Source organism: Salmo trutta, chromosome 6, assembly GCF_901001165.1.
Source record: "Salmo trutta chromosome 6, fSalTru1.1, whole genome shotgun sequence".
NCBI lineage: Eukaryota > Metazoa > Chordata > Actinopteri > Salmoniformes > Salmonidae > Salmo > Salmo trutta.
The window spans coordinates 37,271,737-37,284,395 of record NC_042962.1 but is presented as its reverse complement, the minus strand read 5'-3'; positions in this window follow the sequence as shown (position 1 = coordinate 37,284,395).

Sequence of the window (12,659 nt, the reverse complement as noted above, 5' to 3'; positions counted from 1 at the left end):
TACAAACCAGACCAGCACATTAACAGTTTTTAAACATACATTCTTCATGGCAGTGGAAAGATAGATTATATGAGAAGATAGACTATACCCTTTGTTTTACTATGATACCTAAGCCATTATGTGGGTTGTAAGATGGCAGTCTAATGGCACCCCTCCAGGCCAGATTAACGCCTTCCAAATGCCTTCCAAACGTCACAAACTTTAATTCCTGGGGTCTCTGAGACTGGACCCTGACCCACGCCCCACAATCCCCCTACACCCAACGGGCTAATCAGAGTCATTACCTTCCCCAGTCGTCAACGACAACAGCCTGTCATGAAAGGTTTGTTCCTAAAACTAGCCTGTAATTGGATGATTGGATTAGGAAGTGGTCAGGAGGGTAATGGGATACTGCCCATAAGAGTAAGGATACTGGCAGCAGAGTAAGGGGCTTTTTTAAAATGTATTTTTAATTTAACCTTTATTTAACTAGGCAAGTCAGCTTAGCCTAGTCTGTGATGAATCTGAAGATTTGGCATCATAAATTAAAATGATTTGCGCTAGAAAGGATTGAGTGAGCCACTTAGCATCTATCAGTCTGCCCATATGGCACAGAGATTAACTACGGACATTTTTTCTCCTCCTCGCTTGCCCACCACTCCTCGGGAAGTGTCATTAGGGGGATAGGGGGAGGCCTGAGCTACAGGCAGCTAGATTTGGGTATGTCATTTTAGGCGAAAGCTGAAAAAATGGGGCGGATCCTTAAGAGGTTTTTAAGGAAGTGATGTAGCTGCCATGCTTCAATAAATCAACACAGTGTTTCCAAACATCACTAACATTTGGCTGGTGTTTCACACAAGGTTACGCTGAACTGAATTTCTGTTAACCTCACTAGGGTAGGGGGCACTATTTTCACCTCGGGATGAAAAGCGTGCCCTGTTACTCAGGCCCAGAAGCTAGGATATGCATATGATTGGCAGATTTGGATAGAAACCACTCTAAAGTTTCCAAAACTGTTAAAATAATGTCTGTGAGTATAACAGAACTCATATGGCAGGTGAAAACCTAAGAAAAATCCATCCAGGAAGTGGGATGTTTTTATGTTTGTAGTTTTCCATTGACTGCCTATACAGTATCCAATGACTTAGGACTCAGAATGCACTTCCTATGGCTTCCACTAGATGTCCACAGTCTTTAGAAATTGTTCCAGGCTTGTATTCTGAAAAATGAGGGAGTAAGACCACTCTGAGTCAGTGGATAGTGGAAAGTTCCCAGACCTGTTTTCTGCGCACGACCGAGAGCGTGCCTTTCTTGTTTTTCTTTTATATTGACGAAGCTATTGTCCGGTTGAAATATTATTGATTATTATGACTAAAAACAACCTGAGGTTTGATTATAAACATCGTTTGACATGTTTCTACGAACTTTACGGATACTATTTGGATTTTTCGTCTGGCTGTTGTGACTGTCTTTGAGCCAATGGATTACTGAACAAAATGGAGGTTTTTGGATATAAAGAGGGACTTTATCGAACAAAACAAACATTTATTGGGCAACTGGGAGTCTTATGAGTGCAACCATATGAAGATCATCAAAGGTAAGTGATTCATTTTATCGCTATTTCTGACTTTTGTTAGTCCTCTACTTGGCTGGTTACTGTTTGTAATGTTTTGTGTGCTGGGCGCTGTCCTCAGATAATCGCAGCGTATGCTTTCGCCGTAAAGCCTTTTTGAAATCTGACTCAATGGTTGGATTAACAAGAAGTCAATCTTTAACTTCTCTGAATCTCTAGGGATGCTGCCCAAGAGATTCAGTTCACAATATTCAACAGCCAGTGAAAAATCAGAGCGCCAAATTCAAAACCACAAAATGTCATAATTCAAAGTTCTCAAACAAAGGACTATTTTACACCATTTTAAAGGTGCACGTCTCCTTAATGTAACCACATTGTCCGATTTCAAAAAGGCTTTATGGCGAAAGCATAAAGTGAGATTATGTTACGACAGTTCCAACACAAGAAAAAGCACACAGCCATTTTCCTAGCAAGGACAGGCGTCACAAAAAAACTGAAAACCAGCTAAAATTATGCACTAACCTTTGACGATCTTCATCAGATGACACTCCTAGGACATTATGTTACACAATACATGCATTTTCTGTTCGATAAAGTTAATATTTATATCCATAAACCCCATTTTACATTGGCGCATGATGTTCAGAAAATATACTGCCTCCAAAACTGCCGGTGAATCAGCACAACAATTTACAAAAATACTCACCATAAACGTTGATAAAATATTAAACTGTTATTCAAAGAATTATAGATGAACATCTCCTTTATGCAAACCCTGTGACAGATTTCAAAAAAGCTTCACGAGGAAAGGACACTTTGCAATAATCTGAGTACTGCGCTCAGAAAAATACACTAGGCAATACAGATACCCTCCATTTTGGAGTCATCTAAAATCATAAATAGCATTAGAAATATTCACTTACCTTTGATGATCTTCATCAGAAGGCACTTCCAGGAATCCCAGGTCCACAATAAATGTTGCTTTGTTCGATAAAGTCCATAATTTATGTCCAAATAGCTCCTTGTTGTTAGCACGTTCAGTTAGCTACTCCAAGTGTAGGAAGCGAGCGGAAAATGTCACGACGAAAAGTTACAAAAGTTCTATTTACGTTTGTTCAAACATGTCAACGTTGTATAGAATCGATCTTTAGGGCCTTTATCACTTAGAACTTCAATAATATTCCAACTGGATGATTGCAATGTCTTGAAAAATGTTTTGGAACACAGCTAACTCTCACGTGAATCCGCACCAATGAACACCAGTACCTTCCTGAGTCAACAACTTCCTCTGTTCGCTCTCTATTCATCATAGATGCCTCAAACAACTTTCTAAAGACTGTTGACATCTAGTGGAAACCTTAGGAAGTGCAAAATGAACCCTAAGTCACTGTGTGTTTGATAGGCAATGACTTGAAAGGACTACAAGCACCAGAATTCTCACTTCCTGGTTAGATTTTTCTCAGGTTTTTGCCTGCCATATGAGTTCTGTTATACTCACAGACATCCTTTAAACAGTTTTAGAAACTTCAGAGTGTTCTATCCAAATCTACTAATAATATGCATATTCTTGTGTAGTAGGCCGTTTAACCTGTTTAGGATAGGGGGCAGTATTTTCACGGCCGGATAAAAAACGTACCCGATTTAATCTGGTTATTACTCCTGCCCAGAAACTAGAATATGCATATAATTATTTTATTTGGATAGAAAACACCCTACAGTTTCTAAAACTGTTTGAATGGTGTCTGTGAGTATAACAGAACTCATATGGCAGGCCAAAACCTGAGAAGATTCCATACAGGAATTGCCCTCTCTGACCATGTCTTGGTCTTCTATAGCCTCTTTATGGAAAACAGAGGATCTCTGCTGTAACGTGACATTTTCTAAGGCTCCCATAGGCTCTCAGAAGGCGCCAGAACGGGGAATGATGACTCTGCAATCCCTGGGCGGAACACATTATGGGATTTGGATTGTGGTCGATCTGAGAACAATGACATGGGTGTGCACGTGCACGTGAAGACACCATGTTCTTCTTTCAGTCTTTGAACGAAAACAACGTCTCCCGGTCGGAATATTATCGCTATTTTACGAGAAAAATCACATAAAAATTGATTTTAAACAGCGTTTGACATGCCTCGAAGTACGGTAATGGAATATTTTGATTTTTTTTGTCACGATACGCGCCGGCGTATCGTGATAGTGTCTTGAACGCAAGAACAAAACGCCGCTATTTGGATATAACTATGGATTATTTGGAACCAAAACAACATTGGGTGTTGAAGTAGAAGTCTTGGGAGTGCATTCTGACGAAGAACAGCAAAGGTAATTACATTTTTCTTATAGTAAATCTGAGTTTGGTGAGTGCCAAACTTGGTGGGTGTCAAAATAGCTAGCCATGATGGCCGGGCTACCTACTCAGAATATTGCAAAATGTGCTTTCACCGAAAAGCTATTTTAAAATCGGACACCGCGATTGCATAAAGGAGTTCTGTATCTATAATTCTTAAAATAATTGTTATGTTTTTTTGTGAACGTTTATCGTGAGTAATTTAGTAAATTCACCGGAAGTTTCGGTGGGTATGCTAGTTCTGAACAAAACATAGTTTTTGATATAAATATGAACAAAACATATATAACATAATGTCCTAGGAGTGTCATCTGATGAAGATCATCAAAGGTTAGTGCTGCATTTAGCTGTGGTTTTGGTTTTTGTGACATTATATGCTAGCTTGAAAAATGGGTGTCTGATTATTTCTGGCTGGGTACTCTCCTGACATAATCTAATGTTTTGCTTTCGTTGTAAAGCCTTTTTGAATCGGACAATGTGGTTAGATAAAGGAGAGTCTTGTCCATAAAATGGTGTAAAATAGTCATATGTTTGAAAAATTGAAGTTTTGGGATTTTTGAGGAGTTTGTAATTCGCGTCACGCTCTATCATTGGATATTGGCGAGGCGTTCTGCTAGCGGAACATCTAGATGTAAGAGGTTCATTTGGGTATGTTTTTCATGAAAATACTGCCGTGAAAATACCCCCTACGCTAGAGAGGTTTTAAGCCGATGTATAACACTTGTTTGTTTTATGAGTATTTCTGTTTTTGAATTTGGGGCTCTGCAATTTCACCTGATGTTGGCCAGGTGGGACGGTAGCGTCCCACATACCCTAGAGAGGCTAAAAACCAGAACTGCATGCCAAATGACACCCTACAATTATACGCTGTACAGTGCACTACTTTTGAAGAGAGCCCTATGGACCCTGGTCAAACGTAGTGCACCATATAAGGAATAGGCTGCCATTTGGGACACAGCCGAGGAGTATATTAAGTACAACTGTATAGGGACACACAGGCACTGCCTTTGAGTGTATCAGTACACAATACATGACAGCAATCAGAACATTTTCCTGAAAACTAATGTTTTGATTTAGTCCCACTTGTTACATCTGCTCCTGCCACACCCTCTACTCTCTCTCTCTCTCTCTCTCTCTCTCTCTCTCTCTCTCTCTCTCTCTCTCTCTCTCTCTCTCTCTCTCTCTCTCTGTGTCTATGTGATCGGTTGAGTGGAGACAGTTGTCCTGGAATCGGAGCAGATTCCCACCAGCTGCAACCTGTTCCATAATCAAGGACCCTACAAATACTCAGCCCTGACACCTCCACACTGCCAGATCGTAGCATCTACTCAGTCAGTCTGCATGTCTAGCTGTTTGTTCCTGCATAGATTTTGTTATCCTGTTTCCCTAGCCTCACACTGCCTTTTCTCTCTGCTGCAGTCTAGTCTGCTTTAACTCTGGTACCTGTCTCCTCAGTCCTGCTTCCCTGCCCTGGATCCCCGCTCTACTGCTTCATTGGATTCTGCTCCAGACCTGCTTACCTGGTTCCTAATCTCCTTGCCCCCAGCCTCAGTCCAGATTTCCTACTACCTGCCTGAGATTCCCCTGGACTGCACCCCATTTCCTCTCCCGCTTTTCAATAAATACATTGGTTACAGTACCTATCCTTGTCTCCTTGTCTGCGTCTGCATTTGGGTTCACCTGCTCCGCCCCGCGTAACACCACTGTTCTTTCTGGCACTCTGACATTGTACTCAGTCCAGACTAAATTAACATTCTATGTTCATCAAGTTACATGGAAAAACCCAAATGAATATCACATATTGTACTGTCCAACTGTGAGAAATTAAAACGATTTTTCTGGAAATAACATTAGATTACACTTGTATGTAATATTCAGAACTTGTGTGTAAATGCGCACGCATGTCTTTGCGCGTGTCTGTGTGTGTCACATTCACAATGTTACGTTCTACATTCCAATCAATTGTGAAAGAGGGCTGGCTGTGTTTCTCTTATATGGATAATCAGAAATGAAAAATCCTGAGGCTGCTTGTGAAATTCCACTTGAGAACAGCGACACATGCTCGGCAGCCAGCACTCGTGCCCGGGTTTTGTAATTTCCAATTAGTGTGCAATTCCAAGTTCCTAATTTGATCCCAGCTTAAGACATTTGCCAATTCATATTGCCAGCCGAGTTCCAGCTATAAATATCTTATTTTAGACATCCAAGAACTGAGTCTGCTTCCCCAATGGCATCCTGTTCTCTATTTACCACACTACTTTGACCAGAGCCTTATGGGTCCTGTTCAAAAGTAGTGCACTTTAAAGGAAATAGGGTGTCATTTGGGAAGCAGGTTGAATGATCTACATTCTCTGTTAAAATAATACATTGCTGTCAGATCTGGTCTCCAATTGAAAACATCAGTAGGCTGTAGTGAAGTAGTGGACGAGGAAGGAAACCACAAAAGCCCCTCGGATATCGTCTTAGGTAAGGAATGAGAAGGCTTTTTTTCTGGCTGTCACATGTCCAGAAGCTCATCTGTCTAGTGTTGTGTACACACACACACAGCACACATGTTACGTCTCTTTTAGAGATCAATGTGGCAGGACACTTCAGCCTTGCTCTCCCTACCGAACCCTTACCTGAAGGAGAATCTACAGTTGAAGTCAGAAGTTTACATACACCTTAGCCAAATACAGTTAAACTCAGTTTTTCACAATTCCTGACATTTTATCCTAGTAAAAATGCCTGTCTTAGGTCAGTTAGGATCACCACTTTATTTTAAGAATATGACATGTCAGAATAATAGTTGAGAATTATTTATTGCAGCTTTTGTTTCTTTCATCACATTCCCAGTGGGTCACAAGTTTACATACACTCAACTAGTATTTGGTAGCATTGCCTTTAAATTGTTTTTCTTGGGTCAAACATTTTGGGTAGCCTTCCACAAGCTTCCCACAATAAGTTGGGTGAACTTTGGCCCATTCCTCCTGACAGAGCTGGTGTAACTGAGTCAGGTTTGTAGGCCTCCTTGCTCGCACACACTTTTTCAGTTCTGCCCACAAATTTTCTATAGGATGAGGTCAGGGCTTTGTGATGGCCACTCCAATACCTTGACTTTGTTGTCCTTAAGCCATTTTGCCACAACTTTGGAAGTATATTTGGGGTCGTTGTCCATTTAGAGGACCCATTTGCGACTAAGCTTTAACTTTCTGACTGATGTCTTGAGATGTTGCTTCAATATATCCACATACTTTTCCTGTCTCACTATTTTGTGAAGAGCACCAGTCCCTCCTGCAGCAAAGCACCCCCACAACATGATGCTGCCACCCCCGTGCTTCATGGTTGGGATGGTGTTCTTCAGTTTGCAAGCCTCCCCCTTTTTCCTCCAAACATAACGATGGTCATTATGGCCAAACAGTTCTATTTTTGTTTCATCAGACCAGAGGACATTTCTCTAGAAAGTACGATCTTTGTCCCCATGTGCAGTTGCAAACCGTAGTTTGGCTTTTTTTATGCCGGTTTTGGAGCAGTGGCTTCATTCTTGCTGAGCGGCCTTTCAGGTTATGTCGATATAGGACTCGTTTTACTGTGGATATAGATACTTTTGCACCTGTGGAGGTCTACAGGTCTTGCCTGATTTCTTTAGATTTTCTCATGATGTCAAGCATAGAGGCACTGAGATTGAAGGTAGGCCTTGAAATAAATCCACAGGTTCACCTCCAATTGACTCAAATGATGTCAATTAGCCTATCAGAAGCTTCTAAAGCCATGACATCATTTTCTGGAATTTTGCAAGCTGTTTATAGGCGCAGTCAACTTAGTGTATGTAAACTTCTGACCCACTGGAATTGTGATACAGTGAATTATAAGGGAAATAATCTGTCTGTAAACAATTGTTGGAAAAATTACTTGTGTCATGCACAAAGTAGATGTCCTAACCGACTTGCCAAAACTAGTTTGTTAAAACCTCTCAGGGCTAGGTGGGACGCTTGCGTCCCACCCACTCAACAGCCAGTTGAATCCTGTGGCGCGATTTTCAAATCCCTTAGAAATGCTATTACTTCAATTTCTCAAACATATGACTATTTTACAGCTATTTAAAGACAAGACTCTCGTTAATCTAACCACACTGTCCGATTTCAAAAAGGCTTTACAACGAAAGCAAAACATTAGATTATGTCAGCAGAGTACCCAGCCAGAAATAATCAGACACCCATTTTTCAAGCTAGCATATAATGTCACAAAAACCCAGAAGACAGCTAAATGCAGCACTAACCTTTGATGATCTTCATCAGATGACACACCTAGGACATTATGTTATACAATACATGCATGTTTTGTTCAATCAAGTTCATATTTATATCAAAAAACAGCTTTTTACATTAGCATGTGACGATCAGAACTAGCATACCCCCCACAAACTTCCGGGGAATTTACTAACAATTTACTAAATTACTCACGATAAACGTTCACAAAAAGCATAACAATTATTTTAAGAATTATAGATACAGAACTCCTCTATGCACTCGATATGTCCGATTTTAAAATAGCTTTTCGGATGAAGCACATTTTGCAATATTCTAAGTACATAGCCCAGCCATCACGGGCTAGCTATTTAGACACCCGGCAAGTTTAGCCTTCACCAAAATCACATTTACTATAAGAAAAATGTTATCACCTTTCCTGTTCTTCGTCAGAATGCACTCCCAGGACTTCTACTTCAATAACAAATGTTGGTTTGGTCCCAAATAATCCATCGTTATATCCAAACAGCGGCGTTTTGTTTGTGCGTTCTAGACACTATCCCAAAGGTATATAAGGGTCTTGCGCATGGCGCATTTCGTGACAAAAAATGTCTAAATATTCCATTACCGTACTTCGAAGCATGTCAACCGCTGTTTAAAATCAATTTTTATGCAATTTATCTCGTAACAAAGCGATAATATTCCGACCGGGAATCTGCGTTTCGGTAAAAAGAGGGAAAAACAGAAAGACGGGGGCGGACAGTGCACGAGCATGAAGCCCTTTGTCCTCTGATAGACCACTTAGCAAAAGCGCTCGTGTGTTTCAGCCAGGGCTTTGAATTACGTCATTCAGGTTTTTCCCGGGCTCTGAGAGCCCATTGGAGCCGTAGGAAGTGTCACATAACAGCAGAGATCCTTTGTAATGAATAGAGATGACAAAGAAATCCAATAAATGGTCAGACAGGCCACTTCCTGTAAAGGAATCTCTCAGGTTTTTGCCTGCCAAATGAGTTCTGTTATACTCACAGACACCATTCAAACAGTTTTAGAAACTTTAGGGTGTTTTCTATCCATATCTAATAAGTATATGCATATTCTAGTTACTGGGTAGGAGTGGTAACCAGATTAAATCGGGTACGTTTTTTATCCGGCGGTGTAAATACTGCCCCCTAGCCCTAACAGGTCAACAAGAAATGCGTGGAGTGGTTGATAAAACTTGTTTTAATGACTCCAACCTAAGTGTATGTAAACTTCCGACTTCAGCTGTAGTCTGCAGTCTTCATACTGTGATGAGCCCACTCTGTTGTACTGGGAATTCTGTAGAGGAACACCAATTAGAAATTTGGCATCTATTCGTTTACTCTCAGAGATCTCAGTAGTCGTGTGGAGTGAGACTGAGGCTCTCCTTTACTTCCCCCCATTAGTGCTGCTGCTGCCTGGCTACTTATCTTTCTTCTCTCTCTAAAGACCAAGACCCTTTTCAGGAATGGGTTCTAAAAGGATTGATACATCCATTGGAAATGTGGTTTCATTCTATATGTAGATTAGCTAATAGTTTTTAGCTGTTGTCTTCCACTCTGGATTGAAGAATTAACCTTTTGATCAGATTGATCCTCCTTCATTCTCTGTCCTAAGATTGTATGGGAAAACCATGTTGTTACACATGTCTCCTTTTTCCAGTTTTTCCTTAACAAGCTGCTTTGACCTGTATTCGGAGAATCATACACTGTATGGTTAATATGTATCACACAATCGTTAAAAACTCCAGCTCCATCAATACTTTTGTAGGAGTCCATGATGTAGCTCCCGAGTGGCACAGCATCTCAGTGATAGAGACGTAGCTACAGACCCTGGTTCGATTCCAGGCTGTATCACAACCAGCTGTGATTGGGAGTCCCATAGGGCGGCGCACAATTGGCCCAGTGTTGTCCAGGTTAGGGTTTGGACCGGGGTAGGCCGTCATTGTAAATAAGAATTTGTTCATAACTGGTTTGCCAAGTTAAATAAAGGTACAATAATGATAAAAGCAGAATCCATAGTGAAGAAAAATGAACACTACAAACAGTGTGTACATAATTCCCTCCCTGCGTAAGGACTCTGTGGTTTTGGGAGGGAAAGATGAGAGAAAAACCTCTAAATGAAATGATGCATATATCTGGCCCTGGGCTCATAAGCTGTGAAACCAACATCTTTTATGTCTGGCAGCATGACTATATCTGAAGGTGACGTGGGAGTGGAGAAGACAAATGTGTAACACATACACACACGTATTGCTTCATTTGATAATTTGCTGGAAAACTTGTTACAATGATTCAGGGTGCGTAAGAGGCTCAATATGGGCCCAGGCTGATAATCATAAGGCCATATGCTAAGTGGTTAGGCTGCAAGGTTAATAAAGGGTCTAGCTATACTGTATATGCATCTCCAATGGCACCATTATCCCTGTAGGCCCTGGTCAAAAGTAGTGCACTATATAGGGAATAGGGTTCCATTATGGATACAATATAACCTCAGCCCCAATGATATGAACGGCCCCCTCACTACTCTTCTTTCTCACAAGAAATAACTGTAACTGCCAAAGGAATTAGCATGATGATACATTTGTAATCTATTTTGAGCATGGCAAACAATACAAATTGGATTTCTAATTAATTGTTACTCGTTTATGTAAAGCAATGGGGAAAGAGTAACCATAGCAACAGGTTTAATGTGCAACCTATAGCCATTTATATTACAAACACCTTATACCGTATCACCCCCATAGCAGGTTTTGTAGCAAGCACCCATGTTCTTTTAGTGTTTACAATTTCTGGAGACACATATTCACACACATGAATGCACGCATACATAGATGCACGCACATGCGTGCATCTACAGTGCGTATGTTGGTAGAAGACAACATGTGTTGTTGTATGCCATCGGTTGGTAGAAGACAACAGGTGTTGTTGTATGCCGTGGCGTGATTCTCGGTACATGTCGCGGTGCCCATTGACTAGTTAGATTAATGATAGGATAGCCATCCAGAATCGCGGATCTCCATTCGGCCAGGAAAATGAGAAGAAAAATCTGCTCCTGACGCAAAATCACAAAATGTCAGAGAAAACAAGAGAAAAAAAACTATGTCCAGAAAGGCCTCCCAGTGTAACAACTAAACTTAAGCCACGCAGTTTTATGATCTAAAACCACAAGAACAACAAAATGAATGAATGATAGCTCTGTGTTTGTGTGTGTGTGTGTGTGTGTGTGTGTGTGTGTGTGTGTGTGTGCGACTTTGTGTGTTTCGATTGAGCCAATTCATCCCTGAGCAATAACCTACAGCCACCTAACACACTGAGTAATGAGGTGTAAACCCCTATCAGTTAATATAATAACGCCCCAATGCCGCTAAACCTGCCTTTTCAGATGTTTATCGGAATGTAATCACGCTTTGTTTTATTCAATATAAAGAGTGTACACTGTCTGGGTCAATGTTCCCCAAAGGGTATATGCTTATTATGTTGTCTTAAAAACATGAGTTGTTATTGAAAGTTTAATTGTTTCTCCAATGTGATGTAGATGTCTATAAACAAATAAACTGTGTGATTTATAATACAAATTCCAGGCATTTGAGAAAGGTAATGGACATACAATGGCACTCATACAGTACCAGATCAACAGATTCAGAGCACCTGCAGGGATGAACTTCATCAAACTTCATCATTGACTCTCCTTATATTAATGAACAGGCCAAAACCCAGTGTTGATAAAGCTTTTTTGTTGTTGCCTATAGCTAAACCAAGTAAACTTGTTTGAGGGGAAACACACTGGTCATGTTTGTACAAACATATACGACGATCCAGAGCAATATTGTCCAAGGTTTTTCTGAACTTTGAATTTTCCACTCGACCGAACATCTTAAATGATTGTTTGCCTCCCTCTCAGGGCTTAGTGCCTGATTCACAAGCCAACCAATTTGACATTTTTTTCCTGTTTTCTTTCTGACGTTGCGGTAAACACAACTATTATCTCTGTTCCTGACAGACTACCATTCAAACATAAAAGACATGCATCCATTGAAATAGGCCTAAGTCATTAGGCTTGAGGCCACTTATAGTAGCTATCTAACAAATCATTCATTTTTCAGACTCATTTCACCCTGTTGATATGACAAAACATGAGGAATTGTATCTGAAGAAATAGTGACCAACCACCATTTGAATTGTCCAAGTGTCTTGGTCTGTTTTCTCTCATTGTGTCCACTGTCATGCACATATGAGACTTGCTATCTCCCCGATACGCCTGATAGTCTGTCTAGCCTTTCCCCTTGTCTCTATATGAACCACCTGGGAGACAGGGAGAGCACCACGCATCACTGACTCTACCCAAAGATGTGAAGTAGCAACAGGAGTGACTGCTTCTGTCTGCATCCCAAATGTCACGCTATTCCCTTTACTATGAGCCCTGGTCAAAAGTAGTGCACTAAATAGCAAATATAGGGAATTCTGGATTATACACTGAACAAAAATGTAAACGGAACATGGCATGTGTTCGTCCCATG